This window comes from Ovis aries, chromosome 15, assembly GCF_016772045.2.
Source record: "Ovis aries strain OAR_USU_Benz2616 breed Rambouillet chromosome 15, ARS-UI_Ramb_v3.0, whole genome shotgun sequence".
NCBI lineage: Eukaryota > Metazoa > Chordata > Mammalia > Artiodactyla > Bovidae > Ovis > Ovis aries.
The window spans coordinates 49,486,417-49,499,419 of record NC_056068.1 but is presented as its reverse complement, the minus strand read 5'-3'; positions in this window follow the sequence as shown (position 1 = coordinate 49,499,419).

The following is a 13,003-nucleotide window of genomic DNA, read 5'->3' as shown; positions in this document are numbered from 1 at the left end:
CTGCCCAAAAATCACAGAAGAGGGAATATTTCCAAACTTACGAGGCCAGCATTACCCCAATACCAAAGTCAGACAAAAATATCATAAGAAAACTGTAGGCCAATATCACTGTTGAGTATCTGTGTGAAAATCCTCATGAGCTATTTCTGTCACTCTCAGTCAACCTAGCTAAAACCATGCATCCTGAGGACCCACACGTCCCAACCTGCCTGCCCCAGCTGGCCCTTCCAGTGTAGCTTCTGCCTCATCTGGTGGGCCACCCCAAAGGTCATGGCTGCCCTTACAAACAGTTCCCACCCTGGGGGCCCAGCCCCACCCACCAGTGCACCTGCTGAGGTTGCCGTGGCCAGGCCTCACACAGCCAGCCTGGGGGCCAGTTCTGCCCACCAACCCGCATAGGAAACTGGGACAGGGACTTGCTCCACTCATCAGGGTGTCTGCAGCAGTCTCAATCCTTTGAGGCCAGCTGGGCTAGAGACTGGCCCTGCCTGCCAGTGTGTCTGCAGCAATCATGACCCAGCTACCAAAAGAAGGTGTACACAGTCCACATGGAGATATCCTTGGAGCTCCTGGCTCTGATGTTGGGGGAGGGGTTGCACCACTGGACGCATAGGACACCTACAAAATGTCACTTGTTAAAGACTTGGAAATGTAACTGATATATCTAATAAATATGTTTTAAAAACCCACAGAGTCATGCGAAATGAGGAGACAAAAGAATAAACTCCAAATGAAAGAGAAAGACAAAGCACTGGAAAAAGAACTAAATAGAATGGAGATAAGCAACTTAGCAGATAAAGAGTTCCAAATAATTGTCATAAATATGTTTATGATTGGGAGAAAAATGGATGAACTCAGAACTTCAACAAACAGAAAAAAAAACCTGAAGAATATAATAAGTAAAATAAAAAATATACCAAAGGGAATAAATAACAGACTGAGAGAATGTAGGAGAATGGATTGGCAATCCAGAGACAGGGTAGTGGAAATCATTCAATCAGAATAGTAGAAAAATGAATTTAAAAAATGAGAAGAGTTTAAGGGAACTCTGGTATATGAAACATACTTACAGTCACATTTGTTGTTGTTTAGTGGCTAAGTTGTGTCTGACTCTGTGTGACCCCATGGACTATAGCCCAGCAGGCTTCTCTGTCCATAGGATTTCCCAGGCAAGAATACTGGAGTGGGTTGCCGTTTCCTTCTCTAGGGGATCTTCCCCATCCAGGGATTGAGCCTGGGTCTCTCGTTTGGCAGGCTGATTCTTTACTACTGAGCCACCAGGGATGCCCAACAATCACATTATAGGCATCAAGTAGAGGAGAGAGATAGAAAGGAGAAGAAAATATATTTGATGACATTTTGGCTGAAAACTTCCTAAACCTGAAAAAGGAAACAGATTTCCAGGTATAGGAAACAAGGAATCCCAAACAAGATGATCTAAAGAGATTAAGACATAAAAAAACTATATAAAGCATGTATACATTTCTGATTGCAATGGTATGAAACTCAAAATGAATTACAGGAAGAAAAGTGGGAGGAACACAAACATAAGGAGCCTAACAAACATGCTCTAAAAAACCAAGTCAACCAAGAAATCCAAGAGGAAGATACCTTGAATTCCACAGTCTATGGGATGCAGCAAAAGCATTTCTAAGAGAGAAGTTCATGGTGACACTGGGCTATCTCAAAGAACAAGAAAATTGTCAAACAGCCTAACCTATCACCTAAAAAAGTTAGAAAAAGAAGTAAAGCCCATAAGTGAAGCCCCAAATCAGCAGAAGGAAGGAAATAATAAAGATTAGAGAGGAAATAAAACAGATGAAAAAAATTCAGAAAAGATCAGTGAAACAAAGAGCTGGGTTTTTGAAAAGATAAACAAAGTTGATAAACTTTTAGCCAGGCTCACCAAGTAGAGAAGAAAGTGAAGTGAAATTCGCTCAGTTGTGTCTGACTCTTTGCAATCCCAGGGACTGTACAGTCCATGGAATTCTCCAGGCCAGAACACTGGAGTGGGTAGCCATTTCCTCCTTCCGGGGATCTTCCCAATCCAGGGATCAAACCCAGGTCTCCCACATTGCAGGCAGATTCTTCACCAGCTGAGTCACAATGGAAGCCCAAGGATACTGCAGTGGGTATAGCCTATCCCTTCTCCAGGGGATATTCCTGACCCAGAAATCAAACTGGGGTCTTCTGCATTGCAGGTGGATTCTTTACCAACTGAGCTACCAGGGAATCCCAAGAAGAGAAGAGAGAGGGATAGGATAAAATAAGAAATGAAAGAAGAGAAATAACTGCCAAAATCGCAGATACACAAAAAATTATATAAATGATAATTATAAAATTATAATATAATTATAAAATAATATAATAAATGATATAATTATAAAAATAATAAAATTATAGTAATTATAAAAGTTATATGAGACTACTATGAATAGTTATATGCCAACAAATTGGACAACCTAGAGGAAGTAGATACATTTCTAAAAACATACAGTCTTACACTGAATCAGGAAGAAACAGACAAAAGGAACAAACCAATTGTGGAGAAATTAACTGACAAGATGGTGTCAGTCAGGCTCTCTTGCCCCTCTCTCTCACTTCCTCATACCTTATGTTCTATAAACAATGATACTGCTGACGCTGGTAGCACTGGGCCTGTGTGCCTACTTGGTCATAGGCCACTTTTGTCTGTCTTTGTATATCAGTAATTTTTGAAGACTCCCTGCTGCTGCTGCTGCTGCTGCTGCTGCCGCCCAGAGAGAATACACATTTCTGCAGTCCCCACAGCTCCTGAGTCTTCTTCCAGCTTCCCTGTCACACCTTTTCTACCCTGGGTTCAGTGAACAGTATGAGCGGCAAGACACCAATCATTAGTAGTGAAATTGAATCAGTAATGAAAAAACTGGCAAACAGAAGTCCCGAATGGGCAGCATCACATAGCTACAAAACATATAAGAGCTAATACCTATGCTTCTCAAACTATTCCAAAAAACTGAAGTGGACAGAACACTCCCAAATTTATTCTACAAAGCCACCATTACCCAGATACCAAAACCAAAGAAAGTGAAACGATAGAAAATTATAAGTCAGTATCTCTGATGAAAAGATGCAAAAATCCTCAACAAAATATTAAATGAAGAACAACAGAGTGTAGTTATCCTCAAGTCATTTTCTTGAATCTGGACTTGGACACTTGTTATTTTTGAGTAGGATATTTGATATTTAAAAACCTCAGTTCTTCAAATGTAAAAGATCTCTGAATATAGCTACCTTACAGGGATTAAGTAAAGTAGTAAATCGTATTAATAAATCCCTTAATACTTGGCCCTACACACAATAAGTTCTCTGTAAGATCAGCTGGATATATAGGCCTGAACACAATGAGGGAGGTCTGGACCAGAGGTAAAGATTTGGTAATAACTTTCAGTTTGCACCAAGATGGTAACAATTTATGAATAATAAAGGCACTGGTTAACCACCTTAACTGCACATGGAAATCACCCAGAGAACTCTGAAAAGCTACACTGGGAGTTTGGAAAAGCAATAGATCCTGCACAGATTCTGACTGAACTGGTATAGAACAGTGGTTCTCCAACTTCAGCGTGTGTTGGAAACACCGGAAACCACCTGCTGTCCCTCAGATTGTTGACCACTATCCCAAGAGTTTCCAATTCAGAAGATTAGGGCTTCCCAGATGGCACTAGTGGTAAAGAACCCACCTGCCAATGCAGGAGATGTAAGAGACACAGGTTCAATCTCTGGGCTGGGAAGATCCCCTAGAGGAGGGTGTGGCAACCTAGTGCAGTATTCTTGCCTGGAGAATCCTACGGACAGAGAAGCCTGGCGGGCTACTGTCCATGGGGTCGCAGAGTCAGACTCCAAGAGTTTCTAATTCAGATGATTAAGAATTTGCATTTCTAATATGTCTCAGGTGATACTGTTGGTGCAGCTACTGGAGAAAAGATTTATAAACTTATGAATATTCTCCTGGTGGCATAAAACATTCTTCTAAGTGCCAGAGTAAAAATAATAACTTCACTCTAGCTCTCATTATTAGAGATTTTGCCAATTTTCTTAAGCTCAAAGATGAGGATTAGTTAGGATGTATTAATAAGAAAAACTCTTAGATAAGAAAAGTGAGTTTTGCTATCAACTATCCAGAGGAACAGTGTGAGACCATGGAGTGATTGAATGGCCACTAGCTACAGTCTTGTTTTGCTCAAACATGTTTTCAGAGGGAGAGGGTTGGGACTGTAAGTGCCTGTGCCTGTGTTAAGTCACTTTAGTCGTGTCCGACTGTATGCGACCCTATGGACTGTAGCCCGCTAGCCTCCTCTGCCCATGGGATTCTCCAGGCAAGAATACTAGAGTGGCTTGCCACTCTAGTGGGAAAGATCAGGGGATCTTTCGAACCCACCTCTCTTATGTCTCCTGCACTGGCAGGGGAGGTTCTTTAACCTTAGGACTATAAGCGGAGATTCTAAAAAGGAGGGAGTTAGCAATGGTTTCTGCTCACACAGGTGATATGACTTGCACCTTCATCTATAATAATTAAGGAACGAACTATTCTTTTTCACCTGGAAGGATGTAATAATCAGTTTATTGAGTTTATTTTTTTACTAAAAAATGTAAAATTCTAGCCCATTTCTGACAGTTGCAACTTTTTTTTTCCTTGTTGGAGAGTGAATTATCATACAGAACTTACAGGTGGACATACTCAAAAGTCTCCCAATTGAAACAAACAAACAATCAAAAAAATCAAAAGGAAGCACCAGTCCTCAGGCGCCACTTCACTTCTGGTTTAATAGGTTCAGGAAGCTCATTGGCTCCAGCCTGACCAATCAAATCTAGCCTCCAACTCTGACCAATTAGGTTATCTCCCCTTCAACTTCTGCGATTCTGTAGTTGCTGGCTGTTTCTGCAGCAGGCTGAAGCAAAGGCAGGGTGGAAGATGAGTTCTCCTTGGCGAGAGGGGGGAGTTTTCAAAGTTAATTTCTCTTTTCTGTCAAAGTCTGTTTCTCTCTGATTGTCTGTTTCTACCTCATTTGAGAGACAGTGAATTTCCCGCTTGGGGGGTTCAGTTCAGTTGCTCGGTCGTGTCCGACTCTTTGTGACCCCATAAATTGCAGCACGCCAGGTCTCCCTGTCCATCACCAACTCCCGGAGTTCACTCAAACTCACGTCCACTGAGTTGCTGATGCCATCCAGCCATCTCATCCTCTGTCGTCCCCTTCTCCTCCTGCCCCCAATCCCTCCCCCATCAGAGTCTTTTCCAATGAGTCAACTCTTCACATGAGGTGGGTTGAGGGGAGAAATAAAAATGAATAAGGTACCTAGATTCTACTCCCCTTTCTACTTGTAATCACAAAATATTTGTAAGAAGTCGAGACGGGTTTTTCTTTCACTAGTAAAAGTGAAACTTGGTACTGAACTGAAAAAAAGCGTTGGGCTGATCAAATACTGAAAACTCTCTCTTCAGATAGAGTAATTTCCTCCTCCTTCCTTTACTTGGCTTTTCGTGGACTCTTGGAAAACCCAGGACTGGAAATAACTCAAAAATGATGTGCTACCTAAGGGGCCAGGCTCTGAGCACTAGCTCTACTTTTATTAGGAAAGGGCATTGTTAATTATCCATTTGGCGTCCCTGACAATGGACAATGCAAGAAGGACATTCTCTGGTTGCCTCAAGCTTTGGTTGTAACTCTAGCTTAATCTCTTAAAACTTAACCTTACTATCCTTGACAAAGGCAGCTAGTGAGGTTCTTTCTCTCCTGTCTTATAACACCAGAAGGAAACTGAATATAGTCCACTGTTTTCCTGGTGCTTCCACTAGGCTTTATAGCTACCTTCTGTTCCAAAACCTCCAGGAAGGATTCAGTGTCTGGTACACTTTGTCTCTAGGACATCTGCCCTGAGATCGACTTTTTAACAAAGCCTTTTGAGGATGCAAGGGCTGTTAGTTGAAATTTAACTTGTCTTGATCCTCTCGGTTCCACTTAGCCTTTTTATTAAGGGAATTTGAAATCTGGGAGATACTCTGGTGTTCATTTAGATTCTGATTCTGTTTGGCTGGAATTTGGGAGGTAAGACCCAAGGCTAGGAATGACTCTGGGGGAGAGACTGTGTATTAGCATAACATCCTCACATGCCTGCTGTTTAGCTCTCTTATTTTACCTTTCGAACTCTTGTCTTTGGCCCCTAGCTATTAGTCTTCAAAATTCTTTAGTTTCTGCTGAAATAGTGTCTTTTGTGGCACTACAATTATAGACTAGAGTTAACCATAACTTCACTGCTGAAATAATAATTTGCAGCTTTTTTGTGTGGCTTATTTGCTCAGTCGTGTCCGACTCTGTGACCCTAGGGACTTATAGCCAGCTTGGCTCCTCTGTCCATGAAACCTTCCAGGCAAGAATACTGGAGTGGATAGCCATTCCCTTCTCCAGGGGTATCTTCTTGAATCCAGATCTGCATTGCAGATGGATTCTTTATCATCTGAGCCACTACGGAGGTAGCTTTCTTATGGGACCCCAGACCCAAGTGTTCTTTTCATACTTCGTGTCCAAACTACAGATCTTTGAATTCAAGATTCTCTATTTTCTAAACTTATCTTTTAGCAGGGTTTCCTGATGTTTCTCAGGCTGAAGTTGAGTCTCATTAATATCATAATTGAATTGAGCAACAAGATCCTTATAAAGTGTATGGGCTGGAAGGTGGAATTGGAGCATTGCATGGAACTGTGACATTGATCTTAGAAGCTTTTCTCCTTCTTTCACACTACTTCTGTTCTCAGAGGACAAAAGAATCCTGACAGTTGGGAAACAAAGAAATGCATCAAGACTATGTTGATAGGTGATATCTAAGGGCTCTTTCTGTAGGATTTACTTTCCTATTGTTTAACTGAAATTTGAAGGTTTTCCCTTAGTGTGTGAGTAGTTACTCTGATTGGGAGCTGAGCTATCATAATTCCAAAGATCACAGGTGTTCATCACTTACAAAACTGTTAACCCAACAGGATTAAATAGCCTCACCTGTGGCTGGCTTCCTTGAGTGAGCTTGTCTTCATCTGTGTAGAATGTTTTTTCCTATCAGAAGCCATCAGAACACAAAGCAGAATTTATCTTAGGATCCTGTTTCTATCAGTTATTACAGAATTTTTAACCAAAGATGACATAGGGCAGATCGGCCACCCACTAACTATCCCAGTTAATGTGGTGAAAGTGGCAGCCATCATCTTGCATAGGGGGAGACAGTCACAGCTTGGATCAAAGGATAAGGAAGGAATTTACACCAGGAAGGATGAGAGCAGGGACACTTTGAGATGTACCAGGTGCAGGAGAGTGCTCCTTACAGTAAGGTGACACAGGTGCTTGTAGCCTCGAGGACTCCCTTTCAGGAATACAGCAGTGCCGAGGGAGCGGGAATTACTGCTCATCCTAATGTGTGTCTTCAACAGCTGGCATCTAGACATAACATTAAATTCCAGTGGGCAGATTTCTAGTCCCTGTTTTGCTGACAGTATTGCCTTGAACTTATTTTGTCTCATAGAAACTAGAGGTTAATGGTTCAGTGGTGATCACAAGGTGAGCCTGTGAATGGTAGTTCTTCCCACTGAAGACCTACTCAGATCACCTGGGAGCTTTCTATTAATGGTTATGTGATGGCTCCTGAGATGGATTAAACTTTGATGTTAAGCAGTCTTAACACTTAGCTTCCATAAGGCCAGACAGGTCATCCCTCAAAAAGGACATATGACAGGGCAACTGCACCTTCAGTTTCCTCATAGCACTGTGTTCCATCACTGAGGAGTCCAAGCCCTTTTGCATGTCCTTGTTGGTATCAAGTATTGAGTAGGTCTAGGTAGAAAACAGTCCTCTTTGGGAACAGGGAAATTTGATTGAATTCACTGCACAAAAGTTTTACTGAAGGCCTTTCTGCAGTAAGATACCTGCATTTCCTGTACACCTTACTAATGATGGCAGCACGCAGCTCATAAAGGTTCTGATTCTTTTCTATTTCACCTTCAAAAGTGCTTGGTTTCTGGCTGTACTGAATTGTAATAGGCGGAAAAAAACCTCATAATGCAAGTTACCTTGTTTCCTTCTTGTTCCTATAATCAGACTTCAGAATGACTGCCTTCCTCTAAGCTCTTTATAGCGGTGGTGGCATCAACAGCCAGAAAAAGTCAGGGAATATATGTTGGTGGGGCTTAATGTAAACTCAGTACATGCTTTTTCTTTCTAGCTGCTCTTACTTGGACTTGTTTCTTGGATGGTGAAGTTTGTAATCTCTCTTCAGTAATGACCACCAGCTTTTTACATATTTTTAAAAATACTTAAGTTTACTTTATATACATATTAGATACAGTTCAAAAGGAATAAAAATTCAACATTCTAGAACATAAGACAAATAGAACTAAGATTGACACTATTATAAAATGGAATTAATGAACAGAAATGTTTTTAACCCATCCATATTATGCAATTTTAATACTAACATTTCACAAGGATCAAATCCTTCTTTGAAACTGTAAGAGTTGGTAAAGGATGTATGCCATCTTAAGTATTAGTTCAGAGACTTTCAAAACAATCTTACTGGTGTTTATGTGGGGGAAAGAGACCTACTTACTGTGGATGACTATCATGTTTTAGGAGACATTACTTCAGTGTTTATTATTTTTTTTTTTAGTTTTTCAATAGCATTCTGTTTTATTTTTTTAAATTTGTTTTAATTTTTAATTTTTTTATTTTTTAAATTTTAAAATCTTTAATTCTTACATGCGTTCCCAAACATGAACCCCCCTCCCACCTCCCTCCCCATAACATCTCTCTGGGTCATCCCCATGCACCAGCCCCAAGCATGCTGTATCCTGCATCAGACATAGACTGGCGATTCAATTCTTACATGATAGTATACATGTTAGAATGGCATTCTCCCAAATCATCCCACCCTCTCCCTCTCCATCTGAGTCCAAAAGTCCGTTATACACATCTGTGTCTTTTTTCCTGTCTTGCATAACAGGGTGTTTATTTTTAAAGGAAGAAATCAATTTTAAGTACTTTAGAAATACTACCTAGACTAGAATGACACTAAATATTGTATGTTACTTCTGTAAGCCCATCCTAATAGTCTCTCTATATTCTATAACAGCAGCGGCCGCTTGTGTTCATCTCCCCCCTTGGAAAATGCAGACAAATTTGGGTTGAGGCAAGATGGTGGAGTAGAAGGGTGTGTGCTCATCTTCTCCTGCGAGAACACCAAAATTGGCAACTAGCTGCTGAACAACCATGGACGGGAGGATGTTGGAGCCCACCAAAAAAAGATAGCCTCATGTCCAAGGGCAAAGCAGAAGTCACAAAATTGCTATAGGAGGGGTGCAATCACATTTAAAATCAAATCTAATACCCACCAGACTCTCAGAGGGCACAGACAAAACCTTGTGTGCACCAGGACCCAGGGAAAGGAGCTCCTTTCCCTGCAAGAGACTCCTGCAAGAGACTGAGCCAGATTTGCCTGTGACTGTTTGAGGGTCTCCTGTGGAGGCACGAGTCAGCAGTGGCCTGCCTCTGGGGCCAGGGCCACTGGCAGCAGCAGTCTTGGGAGGTGTGGGGTCTGGTGTTAGTCCTCTGGGAGGAGGTCGCCATTAGCCCCACTAGAGAGCTCTGTGTGGGTGTTATGCCCAAGTTGCGAAATCTCCCAATGACCACCAGGGAGCCAATATCCGATGCAAAAGCAAGAGAGTTTTTATTACCAAGCTCAAGCTGTGGCTCCCACCGATACTGACGCAGTGGCTATAGGGAGGAGCCCCGGGTTTTGGGTTATATTGCTTATATAGGGAGTGTTCATGGAAAAAAATTTCTACGTAGGGGGACGTCTGATTGGTCACTTTCTTTTGAAGGGTTGTGTGTTGGTTTTTGATTGGTCCCTATTAGCTAGGTAGACCACGAGTTCCTGAACGTTAACTCAGGAGATTCTGGTCTGGGGTCCGATTGGCTCGTGGGTGGTGGGGGTGAGGTCAGGGGATTTCCAAAGGCTCTTTTCCTGGAACTTTACAAAATGGAGTTTTTCTGTTAACAAAATGGAGTAGCTTAGGTCCTTCATTCACCCCTTCTGTAGGATCCAGGACAGACCCGATCATGGGTCTGAGGTCAGCTCTATATTGTCTCCTGCTAAGGGGACCATTGGTAGGGCCGCATATTGGGATCTGAGTACCATGAGCTGCACTGTGTTGATGCGGCTTTTAATGAAGGCCACCAATTTATTTAGTAAGCATGGCCTGAAGGTGAGCAGTAGTAACAAGATAATCAGGGGCCCCACCAAGAAGGATATGAGAGTTGCAAACCAGGGGGATGAATTGAACCAGGATTCAAACCAGGTTTGAGACATTTCTCTTTCTCTTATTCTCTGACTCAGCCCTTCTCTTATCTTGGCCAGGGACTCCCTGACTACCCCCGAGTGATTCACATAAAAGCAACATTCTCCTAACGCAGCACATAGGCCTTCCCATTGGAGAAAAACCGAATCCAATCCCCTTTTATTCTGCAGTACTACTTCCGCCAGAGAACTCAGTGACTCTTGGAGGTTCCTGGCTGAGCTTTCTAGTCTTTCGATATCAAGATCAATGGCTGCTCTTAGGCTAGAGTAGTGTTGATTCTGCACTATTAAAGAGGATATCCCAGTTCCTGCCCCGGCTGCCCCTAACCCCAGTAGGACTGTGAGGGTTAAGGCTGAGACTGGCTCTCTCTCTTGGACTGGTGTGAAGCTTCTAGTTTTGGGAGGATTTCATCATTGGAGTGATAGAACAGTCGGGGGACTAATAGTACCAATACGCAGAAATCTTTGGAGTTATTTAGCACCTGCCCGCAAATACAAGGGGCTAAGCCTGTGGAGCAGGCCCACCAATTTTACTGGGGAGGCACCAGGTACCCGGTTGTCGCTATAGAATCTGTAGAATTGTAGAGGTGTTGGTCGGTTTGGGGGACATTTCCTATGCAAAGGCCCCACCCGGTTACTCGTTGGAGGGTTCATCTGGTGTCTCCTTTCTGCTGCCATCGGCAAGCTCTGTGGTTTTTGGTTTGAATGTAAACTCCTGGGACAGCTATACCTTCATAATCGGGGGTTTGATGTCATAACATAACCAGCAACTGCCAGTCAGGTCTGGGTGAGTGGAATTTAGGACCCGATAGGAGCTGATTACCACATTAAATAACGGGTCCTGATCGTCCTAATGTTAGGTCCCATAAGGCTAACTTGAGGGGAGTTGCTTGTATTAGTAATGTAGGGCCTGGGAGGCGTTTGGGTAGGTTCTCTAGCGAGGGTGTGGGCTGGCTGAATGGGGGCGTGGGTAGCCTCTCATGGCACTAGGACTGAATTGGGCCCTATGCCCCGATTTGGACCGATCTGTATGGGTCCTACTTTCAACCTGACGGTGAATAGCAACCCATTGTCATATCCTGGCTGATATAGGTGGAGGCCCCAGGATTGTTTGGCTTCCCAACCGGGGAACATTTTTCCTTCAGTTGAGAATTTGAGCCTCACCGGATTACAAAGAAAGTTCATGCAAGGCCCAGTTGACCCAGTGGGCCCCGGAACGTGACCCAAGGTAATCAAGTCACCACAAATAGGGGGCTCCCAATTGACCATCCCCATTGACTCGCATCCCCAATTGGCGCAATAAAACTTATCAGCCCCCCTCCCCCGCCCCCCCCAGTTATTGATGGTCGCCCAGTCCTGTTTCCCTCCGGAGCACACATAGAAGGGTGCTTCCCATAAGCTTGCCCATTGGATGTAGTGGCTGCACCCACGCCCTGAGTTAGTGGGGGGCCGAGTATTACACCTATTAACGCCATCCCCACATTTGGGCTTGCCGGGCATCTTTACCTCCCATTCACCAATGTCCCATGATCCCATGGCCAGAAGACAAAGGTAGAATTCTAAGTCTGGCCACCAGGTGTTTTTAGGATGAATGGCCGAGGTGGAGTTAATTACTCCTCCCGTAGTTGTGCTTCGAATCATCCAAGTCAGGTTCATTGGTTGATGAGGGTTAGTGGCAGCACTAAGCCATAGAGATACTTTTATCGCCTTTGTAGCTTGAGTTTGAGTGGATTTATTTTGTCCAGCTTGGCCTTCCACTGGGGGAGCAATTCTTCCCTTAGGGTGAACAGGTTCGCAGGCCATACATGGGTGTGGTGAACCCAAGTAGATATGCTGTCAACCTTGAGAGCAGTGGGTATCGTCAAGACAACTAGGAAGGGCCCTTTCCACCTGGGCTCTAGGGTCTCTTGATGATGGTGGCACACATACACCCAGTCTCCTGGCCGTTAGTGGTGGGGTTCAGGTGGTGGGCCTGATTCATATAATGCCTTGAGCCTCTTCCACGTGTCCCTGTGGGAGTATTGTAAGGACCGGAGACAAGAGAGTAGTCTTTGATCATTTATCTCTTCTAGCACCTCTATTTTTAGGTTAGGAATTATTGGGGGAGATATCCCATACATAATTTTGAAGGGGGTAAATCCCAGTTGGTAGGGAGAATTTTGCACCCAGTATAGGGCAAAGGGGAGGAGAGCCACTCAGTCCCTTCCAGTCTCAGCAACTAGTTTTGTTAATGTTTGAGTGTTCTATTCACCTCTCTACTTGTCCTGAGCTCTGGGGCCTATAAGCACAATGCAATTTCCACCTAGCCCCCAAAGCCTGGGCTACCCCCTGGCTTACCTGAGATACAAAGGCTGGCCCATTGTCCGACCCCACCTGTGCAGGAAACCCGAATCACGGCAAGATGTCTTCAATCAGCTTTTTGGCCACCACCTGTGCTGTTTCTCTCTTGGTGGGGAAAGGTTCTACCCACCCTGAGAAGGTATCTATGAATACCAGTAGATATTTGTATCCATATTTACCCGGTTTTACCTCAGTGAAGTCCACCTCCCAGTATGCTCCTGGTCGACTCCCACGTTCCCTAGACCCATGGTTGGCTGGATGACAGGCAGCGTTGGTGAGCTGGCAGGCT